The sequence below is a fragment of the Symsagittifera roscoffensis genome, chromosome 8 (genome assembly GCF_963678635.1).
Source record: "Symsagittifera roscoffensis chromosome 8, txSymRosc1.1, whole genome shotgun sequence".
Classification (NCBI taxonomy): Eukaryota; Metazoa; Xenacoelomorpha; order Acoela; family Convolutidae; genus Symsagittifera; species Symsagittifera roscoffensis.
This window is the reverse complement of record NC_087069.1, coordinates 12,720,714-12,731,252: the sequence shown is the minus strand read 5'-3', so window position 1 is coordinate 12,731,252 and position 10,539 is coordinate 12,720,714.

Below are 10,539 nucleotides of genomic sequence, written 5' to 3'. Positions count from 1 at the left end.
TGGATAGCAAAATTTGGACTACCAGAAATTTTAGTCACAGACAACGGTACAGAATACATAAATAATGAAATAATCACACTATGTCATTTATACAACATTAAACACAAACCACGTACATCTCATGCACCTTGGACAAACGGCTTAGTCGAAGGTACGAACCGTTCATTACAAGAATATCTTAGATGTATCATCAACGGAAATGATACAAGATATACCGAATGGTCAGCAGATGTAAAATTATTTCCCTTAGCATATAATTCACAAATTACGACAACTCTAGGAATGTCACCATACGAAATGGTTTTTAACCAAAAGCCACGCAAACCAATAATGTTTACAGCAAATTCTCATAAAAACGCACAAGGTTATTGTCAACCAAATAAAGACTCAATTTGTTATAATCTACCTTTACATACACACGATGAAGATCATTTTCATCACCCACAAATTCTTAAATTAGCCTCCGGTACACACACCGAATGGATTCTAAATAGAGATAAAAAACACAATGAAATTTATCAAAAAGTAACAAAAAAGTTATTACAAAGACAAAACATTAATGAACAAATCAATTCACGTTTTACACCAGCCTCCGAATTAAAAATTGGAACATTTGTTTTAATACCTAATTTTAATACTCAAAAAGGAATTTCTAAAAAATTACAACCCCTTCGTAAAGGACCATACCAAATAATTGCAAGACCCACTGATGTCACATATAAAATCACCGACTCAAACAAAAAAGAAATCGTTCAGCACCGAAACAACCTATTACCTTATTACCCAAAAGAATACGCACTCCGCGAATTAACTCAATTATATTCTTTCACAGGTTTAAAAATTATTCAAAATGACCCACATTCAAAAAACATAGAACAAAATGATAACCCCACCGAAAATCAAAACACAAAATTAACCGCCACCAAAAACAATACAAAAAACCTAGACCATAAAGCATCCCCAGAACAAAGAAAAAATAGAAAAATGACCGAACAAATAATACCCCAAGAACAAATCGACAAATCAGAACATAGAAAATCAACACGACTTCGAATTCAACCACGTAAAAATTACAAAATATTCATCCCCCAATCTAAAATATTAAAGAAAGTGGAATTTCAAAAGCAATTTTAACTTTATACTTCACAATCTTGAAACCTCTGAAACATTTTCAATTTCCATTTTTCAAAATAACATGCTGACAAATACGCAATAATTCTAGTTCACAATAGACCAATAGGATTCATCCAATCCGTCACTTTCTCTAACTCAAACTAAGATCAATTAGACGAATTATATAAAACTCCAGGCACATCTATAACTATAACTTTACGACCTCCAGGTCAAAAATAAGCAAACCACTCCAACTTGACAACTAAAATAAATATCACCATAATCCCGTACCCCTCCCTTATCTAATAACCCAAAGATCAACAATATTTCCCCAACTCAGACCACAAATACCCCCAAAACAAATTTGTTAACTTAGCCTAAAGTAACAAAATGAACATTTTAATTAGCCTAAAGTACAAAAATCTCACCATACCCCGGATCATTTGACAAACAAAAATAAAGAAAAAGACGACCTCCCGATCACCATAAAAATTGCCCCCAACAATTTTTTACAAAACTCAACCCACTTGTCAAAAAACTAATAAATAATCCAACCACACTTGAAAATCGCCCCAAACAGCAAAAAATATTCGACCAAGAAGTCATTTCTTAAATGCTCTTCTATCAAACAGTCACTAAAATTTTCATAAACCTTAAACATTTTTTTACGATACTTAAAACCTTTATAATATTTCTTTTTGATATACTTGAATCTTTTCTAATAATCTTAATCTTTTTTTGTAACATTTTTTTAATTTTCTACACTATATTCGAACTATTTCTCCAACTTTCCAAAACCCTTGATTATATCCACAGGTACGATTCATACAACTTGTCTAAATGATACGAACAATTTTCAGTAGAACTGATATTTTTTTGTTGTTTGTAATTTTCATAACATTTTTATCATCCCTCATTTTGACAATATGCAAATGTATAAAGAAAGCAATCATCACATTTGCCCTAGCAACAATTCTTCTAATTATTTTTTTGGAAGAATATTATAATAAACATAAACTTTCTCACTAAAGTAATAAATCAAAAATCTATCAAAAATTGCTACCCAACAGTCACAAAGTCAGTCTTCACCGACATCATCCCAAGATAACCCAACAACACCTTCAACTACTCAAAACCTTCAAACATCTACACGAATTTCTTTTCAAGTTAATCCATACACTTTTGAAGAACGACACGCTCGTTTATCTGAACCACTAGAACCAGTTCAACGACAAGCATCTCTAAGTGAACCAACATATAACCTATACCCAACACTACCACAAGAACTAAGTAGAATACGAGTCCTTAGTCAGAACCAAAACACAACAGAAATAAATCGACAAATTATACATCCTCGACGAAATAAAAATTTTCAAACTCCCCGAGTTCATTTTGAAATACCTCAATCACCATCACAAAGCACTCCAGAAAATCCCGCTGGTATTCCACCAGAAACCCCTACACTTTTTTCACAACGAAGCACTTCAAGCCTACCCTCAGAATACTTAGGTTCAACACCAACATCTGAACAAATACGTGAAAATCCTTTCAACCCCACAAACCAAACATCAAGATTACTATATTGGACAACACATTCATTCACACAACGTGAACCAAATTTAATCAATGACCCCATAGAAATTTCTACAGATACAACATCTTCATCACTACCCGAAACATTATCACTTCCATCAACACCATCGATTAGTCAAATTTCACTGACACCTCTTAACTTAAATTTTCCAAACAATCTCGACGCAAGATACCGAGAACAATCATCAACAAATATTCCTTTAAGATTAGATTGGAATACATTTACAGCACCTACTTCATTATTTGGACAACATCTAGAAAGTAACCGCCTTCATAACTGGGCACTTAATAGATTACAATATCGCCAAGATATTCACGACGATATCCGTGATCACAATATCCAAATACTCCAACAAAACAGTTTACAATTAAAATTTGAAATCACAGTTAAGTTAAACAACATTACTCAACATCCCTACCCATTAAACCCACCAAACATAACAGCTCAATCACTACCACCACCGTTTATAACTACTGAAGTAATATATAAATACGACAGATATACCAAAAACACAATTGGTTACATTACATTTTATAACCCATATTCAGGATTATCATACACATGTATATTCTAATATTATTAGTTTTTCTCCAACTCCTTTTTCTAGTAACCTCAAATCAAAACATCAACCCTTCCCCCCGCACAGGACCCCAAGATTTACTAGTAACACATTACGATTGTGAAGAAAACGAACAAAAAACACTACACAAGTATGCAATAAATCAAGTATCACAATGTGAAACAGAACCAGAAGCTATAGAAACCACAAATGTAATAGCAACACTCTATTCAAAAGCCCGAGCAACAACAGTTACAGGTTATAAAGTCACAGCAACATTTTCCGAAAAGAAAGTACATTGTTCACAAGTCTCGAACGGAAATAAAAACCGACTTGACCATGAATCATTCTATCAGAGTAATATAGAACGTCTTTTACATCTCAATCCCGACGATTGTAAAAATGAATTACTTAGACTAAACATCACACAAAATAAAAACTCCGAAAGAAAGTTAGTATACTTTCAAGTTTTTTCAGACTCTGTACATCAATCACAACTTGAAAGACACCAAGGACATATAAAACTAGATGACAAATACCCATATAACGGCGCACACGGACGATTAACCTATGACCTACACGATAAACATTGGATACCACACATTGGTATAAATAACCCATCAAACTGCAAAGCAGACACAAAAAATAAAGGATACCAAGAAATAATGTTTTTCGATTGGAAAATACAACTCGAAAAAATACAACTCACACGAGATTTATCAGATAACACAATGATCTATCAAGGAATCCGATTACCTTGTAAAAATGATCAAGGTTATTGCGACCCTACAACAAGAACACAAGCAACAATTGTTTGGTTCCCCGAAGACACATGTACAACATTTCAAGTAGCAAAAATACACGCTCGTATGATAAAATTTCACGAAAAATACTTTATACAATCAATTCCATATGAACAAGTACATCCATCACGAAAACAAAATACTAATTTTAGAAACATACACAATATAGAAAATAAATTGACACGTTTTCAAATATATCAAGAAACAGAACTTGCATGTAAATACAGGAATCCACTTCACAAAACACAATACTCTGAAATATTAGTTGAATACGAAAAAGGATTCGACATGACCACTGGAAAGATAAAAATCGACCCATATGCAACAGGTCATCCTCCAAACGAAGGAACATCATATATACCAGTTAATTTTCAAAAAAGTAACGGACAACCTGGTGGACATCTAAAGCCCCATGACACTAGAAGCACACGTTTACAAGAATTATCACTAATGAATACTACATATTTCCGTAATATCCACTATGATATTCACTTAGATATGAAACTAGATTATACAATTAGCCGAATTTTTCAAGAAATGTCACTCTCCGAATTAGAAACACTACACCAACTATGCGAATTAGAACGAACACAAATATTACAATCACTTGCACTAGCAGTATTAAAAATACCCTACGCAGGATACTTATTATCAGGAAATAGATCAAATTTTTTAGACTATGAAGGGAACATCTTATGGTTTTATACTTGCACTAAAAAAGTATCACCACTGTACGTTTTTGAAGATAAACGATGTTATAAAAGAATCCCTATCTTTTATAAGAATAAAGTACATTTCGTGGACACACTTTCACGAAGAACCTATTTCTGGGATACCGCAGTCCCATGTGGATCAGAAAATAGCCACAATGTAGTACAGCTAAACCCTGATGAAAATAAATATTACCTTCTCACTCCATATCCCACATTAATGCAATCACTCAAAAAATTTTCACCAGAAAGCATTCGCGCTATTGCTCGAAACCCAAATATAGACTTACAATCAATAGGAATATATTCAAAATCAGATATTCAACATCACATTAGAACACAACAATTCCAAGAATTATTAACACAAATGGACACTATACAAAGACAATCAATTGACCAAAATTTACGCAAACTTGCAGAAACCGCAGGATTTGCCGATATCTACACGCAAGACTATAGCGGATATTTTAAAGACATTAAAGATTATATATATCTAAACGGTGAAAAATACCGTCCCCAAGATAAATCACCAATCAACATTTTCAGCTTTGTTACACTTAAAAATGAAATCCTTGATTTTCTAGGATGGCCCTACTACATCTTAGAAAAATTGACTATTTTATACGCAATGTTTAACTTTATTGGATTTCTTTTCTCACTTTTAAAAGGAATCTACAACACATGTGCTATACACACACAAGTAAATAGACAAGCAAGCGTAGCACGCATACTCTTTGCAGGATTTTTTGGAATTTTTTCTACATCTATAAACAAAATTCTTTTAGACGCACAAATAAAAGAATACAACACAAAAATAGCAACACGACAAAACACATACGACGAAGAACATAACAATGTAGACACAACGCCAACGGCACCACAATTACCACCCCTACCACATAACCATCCACTATCCCTAGTCCCACGAACTTTTCGAAATTTAGCAATCACACATAATCCAAATTTTCGACTAACCACATCACAAAGTCCCATCCAACATATAATGACACACCAGTCACAGGATGATAATACTTATGAACAAATTATTGAACAACCCCATACCACCGCTTTTCAGTCTCAAAATAATCATTTTTTTAGCCCACGATGAGCCGACAACTTGGATCCCTACACCGATCAAATTCCCACCCAACCAACCTCACCTATCCAATCCCAATAATACCAATTTTTGCTTTTCCGCCACCCGATTTCCCACCTAGTAATGTAACATCAGGCATGAATTCCGACACTAATTCACACATCTCAGTTTTATACTCCACCTCACAACTCAATAACCCAAATATTGAAACCCCCGATGAATTCGCCGATTCAGAACCATCCCCATCCAATAATTTTCATAACTCTTCAAATTTTTCTCAACCCCCTTTTCAACCTATATTATCAAATAACCCTGACCCAATCAATTCCACACCCTCTTATGCTTCCCAAGTTACCCCAACCTACTCCTCATTTCATTCTGACCAATCATCTCATTCTCCAGACACCCCCCGAATCTCCCCAGAGCTAGATACTTTTATTACCCTCCAACAACAACCCTACCACCTTCACACCCCAACCATAAACCAAATCTCCTCCACAATAAATTCATCCAACCCCCCTACCCCTACACCCTCTTCAAATTATACTGAATCATTAGCACCGTCATCCACATCTACTGAATCTTCACTCAACACTAATAGAGCTTACCGCACTTTTAAAAGAAAGTTCCCCAACCATCCTTTCCCAGCAAAACCAGGAACAGCCCGTGAATACATCAACCATCCCAAGCATACTAACACGAAAGAAATTTTAGCTATCACCTTACCCTCATTCCCACAATACACCTTAAACACCCCTCACGACACTAACGAAACACGCAGCTTTGTAGACGAATACGTTTTAATGCCCACTCTCTCTTGGACCTCATATTATCATTTTACTAATCCCCTTTGCTTACCTTTACCTAGCACTCACATCGATATAGAGCGAAATAAAGACATGCTATATCGACTCACTACACCACTAACCGCTAGACAATTTACTTACATTGGATATAAAAAATCACTAAAAACACACACTGCACCTAGAGCTAATGAATATACACTAGAATACTATGATCACAACATCATCAGAGCTAACCAAGATCAATTCTTAGACGACGATCGCTTCGCTAATCCACAAATCACCGAAAAATTTTTCATCAAGACACCATATGTATTTACACTAAACATCTTCGACCGTAAGTTTGACCACATTATTTCAGAAGCACTAACAGACACACAAGCATACGAAAGTTTTAAAGAACGCTTCCACATATTTTCACTAACCTTTCATTTCCTTGCACCACCCGAAAGAGATTTACACTGCACACACGATATTATGTTGCGCACTAAACAAACCCACACATATAGTTATTATCGTTTCATCCAAAATCACTTTGACCTACACACACCCTCTAGACAATCACACCATCGTTTTCAATTCATTAATTCCAAATACACTTCACCATTTTTCCTAAATTTCACATATTGCATTAAAGATACTAACCTTCATGGTATTCTTCGCAATTATGATCCCATAACCCAAATGTACATTTTCTGTCCCATCACCAAGACCTTCAACGCCGAAGAATCCCGACCCTTCCTTATCCCACACGAGTTTGTACAACCTATAGAAATCCCAATATTAGAATTCATCCACAACACTAAATTCAATCACAAATTATATAATCTAATCCAAAACACACCTTATGAGTTTGCAGTTGGCACTGAAGAACTAACCACCATTAAGGCACTTCAATTGCTTTGGCCACTGCTTCAGACTAAAAACATCATCCGCATCTTAGCTAAACTACTAACAACTTCCGATCTCATCCACGACATCTTCCCCCACGGTTTTTTCCCCGACGACTAACAGGTAAGTATGAATTAAATGTATATTACTAACTAATTACAATATTAAAAACTCACCATTCTTTATCCATGTTTTCTTTAGATTTTTAGCCTTCATCCGACAATCACCTAAAAAATCCACAAAAGACAAATAAAAATCAAAAAATTCATCAAACAATTTTAAAATTCTATTAATCTGTTACACTTATAAAATTAATAAATTTAATACCAATGCAGTAAATTCATTTATAAAATTTTTCCCCCACAAGCAGTAAATCTAATTATGATGAAAATTTGTAACTTAAACTTCCCCCATAACTAGCAGTAAATTTCCAAATTCTATGTAGTAAATTGATAAAATGCAAATGCAGTACTAACTTTTTGATATTTTCATTCATTCGCACAGAAATTCTATCCACACTCGCACAGCTCGCCCACGCAGAATTGTTTAAAATAATGAATTTCAGTTTCAAGTTTTCACACTCAACAACTCTAACACAAGATAACATGTTTCAAACTTTCCTTTAACCCGGTTGGAAAGGAATCATATACTAAACAAAACTAACCAACGCAGCTTACTAAACACCACAAATCATAGAATAACAGCATGACTAAGAAAAGGAAACCAACGGTACCCAAACCGGATTAACCCAGTTTAAAACTGGATAATTTATTCTTTTGAAGACTATTATAAAGTCTCAGAAAGAAATAATAAAACACAAAAAAGTCGAAAGACAAACCCATACCACGAACAATTTGCTTTTTGAAAAAAGGACATAACCAACAAGACATAAGAAAAACCACAACAAACCCAACATAAAACGTTGTCACATAACAGGACCCCTCACAAAAACCGCATGAAATCATACTCCCACTCCTGGCCTAACCCACCAGGAAGGACGTCCTGAGCATGCTCTATAGCCGGCCTAACCCACCGCGCTACATCCACGCTTTGTGACCACACTCCTATTTTAATTAAGAGCTACTCAAGGGTGAGTAACTCTTCAAAATAACCAAACTAAAACAAAAAGCTTTTGTGAAAACAACTAACTAAAATCATAATTAAAAAATATTAAACTAAAAAAAGTTTTATAAAATGTAAATTACATTATGCAATACATAGATCAGAATACAACACCAAGGACGAACATCAAAAGACAAAACGACCCCACTACACTCGAGAGAGAATGACCAACTACAATCGATATGCCGCTCACAATCACAACTCAAAGGATTTAGAGTACGACTTGACTTCGCAGAAAAGGACTTCATTGAATTAGACCAATGACCACCTCGATGTTCAAGTATACGTACAGATCCGAGTAACCAGGCATCCCCTCCACGCACAATCTCCACGCCATTCCCAAACTAGATCAGACACAAAAGAAGTTCTCCACGAAGAACAGAAAAACCTGACATAGCCAACCATTCTGAAATCAGAATTGAGTTTGTTGCAGAGACTTAGTCGTTGTCACTAGAAGACACAACTTCTTATGTCCCTAACTCCAGCTTCCTGGAACTTCTCTAACAAAGAAGAAACGGAAGAAAATTATGATGTTCGCCAAATACCAACGTCCATCATCCATCCTTCGAATTACAGAAGAACTATTCTAAAAAACTCTGTAAAACCCGGATGGGTGGAACCTGATCTAAACTACATTTTATGATTGGATAAATTAGATATTTTACCAATGTAAAGTATTTAATATTAACCAATCATGATCCATCTAACTAACAACCCACTTATTTGTAAGTGCTGAAGTTACTTGTAATTTCAGCACCAGAGAGATTTGATTTTAACTTAGAAATTAGTTGAACTCTCCCGAGTACTTCAGCAGCCGCAATAAACCAGTATACCCTAGATCTATTGAGCCTAGCAGAGACGAGTTAAACAACCTGAGACTAGATAGTATAAGAGTAAGATTAGGATCGGTATTAGACTAAGAAGTTGCACGAATCTATCCGGCCGAAAATAAGATAGCGTGACGAGCAGACGGTGTACCCTATCCGAAATTACTCTATGAGTTATACCCTTCGGTCATAACTCACATATGCGAACGTTTTTTTTTTGACAAGACAAACAAAGATTTTTGTTCCCAGGTTTTAAATACAATTTTTTTCGAAAAATATTCCAATAACTCCGAATTTGGATCCAAATGTCGGTGTACCTTTCAATAATTGTTCAGGAAGGTTGCGTTTGGGCAGAACGTTTCCAGACTTCAAAATTCCAAGAAAAATCTAAGACAAGACAGCTATCAATCGAGGTTTAATAGTGAACAGTCTTTCCGTGGGCCTGGCAATGGGCGCTCTTCACGTGCATGTGTTCGGCGCCCATAACTGCCAGGCGTTTTCATAAACGACGTTTCTTTGGATGGGCAAGCTACCATAAGGTATCAATCCGGACCAAGTGAATAATCTCCCCCGTAAATCAATTTAGGGAGGAGATAGTTCATTTGGTTAAAAGCAGGGGCGGATCTAGGATTTTCTCGAGGGGGGGGGGGGGGATTTTCAAAAATTTTGTCGACCTTTTTTTTTAAGTCGAAATGATTTTTCGAGCTCTCCCTAAGCTCAATTTAGTCGTATTTTGGCCAATTTTTCTGCGCCGCAGGCAAAATTTTGAAAAAAAAAATAGTCCAAAAAAGGCGTTTTTAGGCTCTTTTGAAAAAAATTTTAACCAAAAAATTGAGTTTTTTCGGCGCGCGCTCCCCCTCATAACTAGTATATTGGCACGAAAGGCACCTTTAGAAAAAATTTAGGGTTAATGCATTTCTTAAAAAGTACCAAAGGGGGACCCTTTGGGTCGGCAGGAGGTCGAATCCCTGAGGGGGGGGGGGGGGGGGGGAGGAGGGCGTCCGCCTCCCCCCGCGACCCC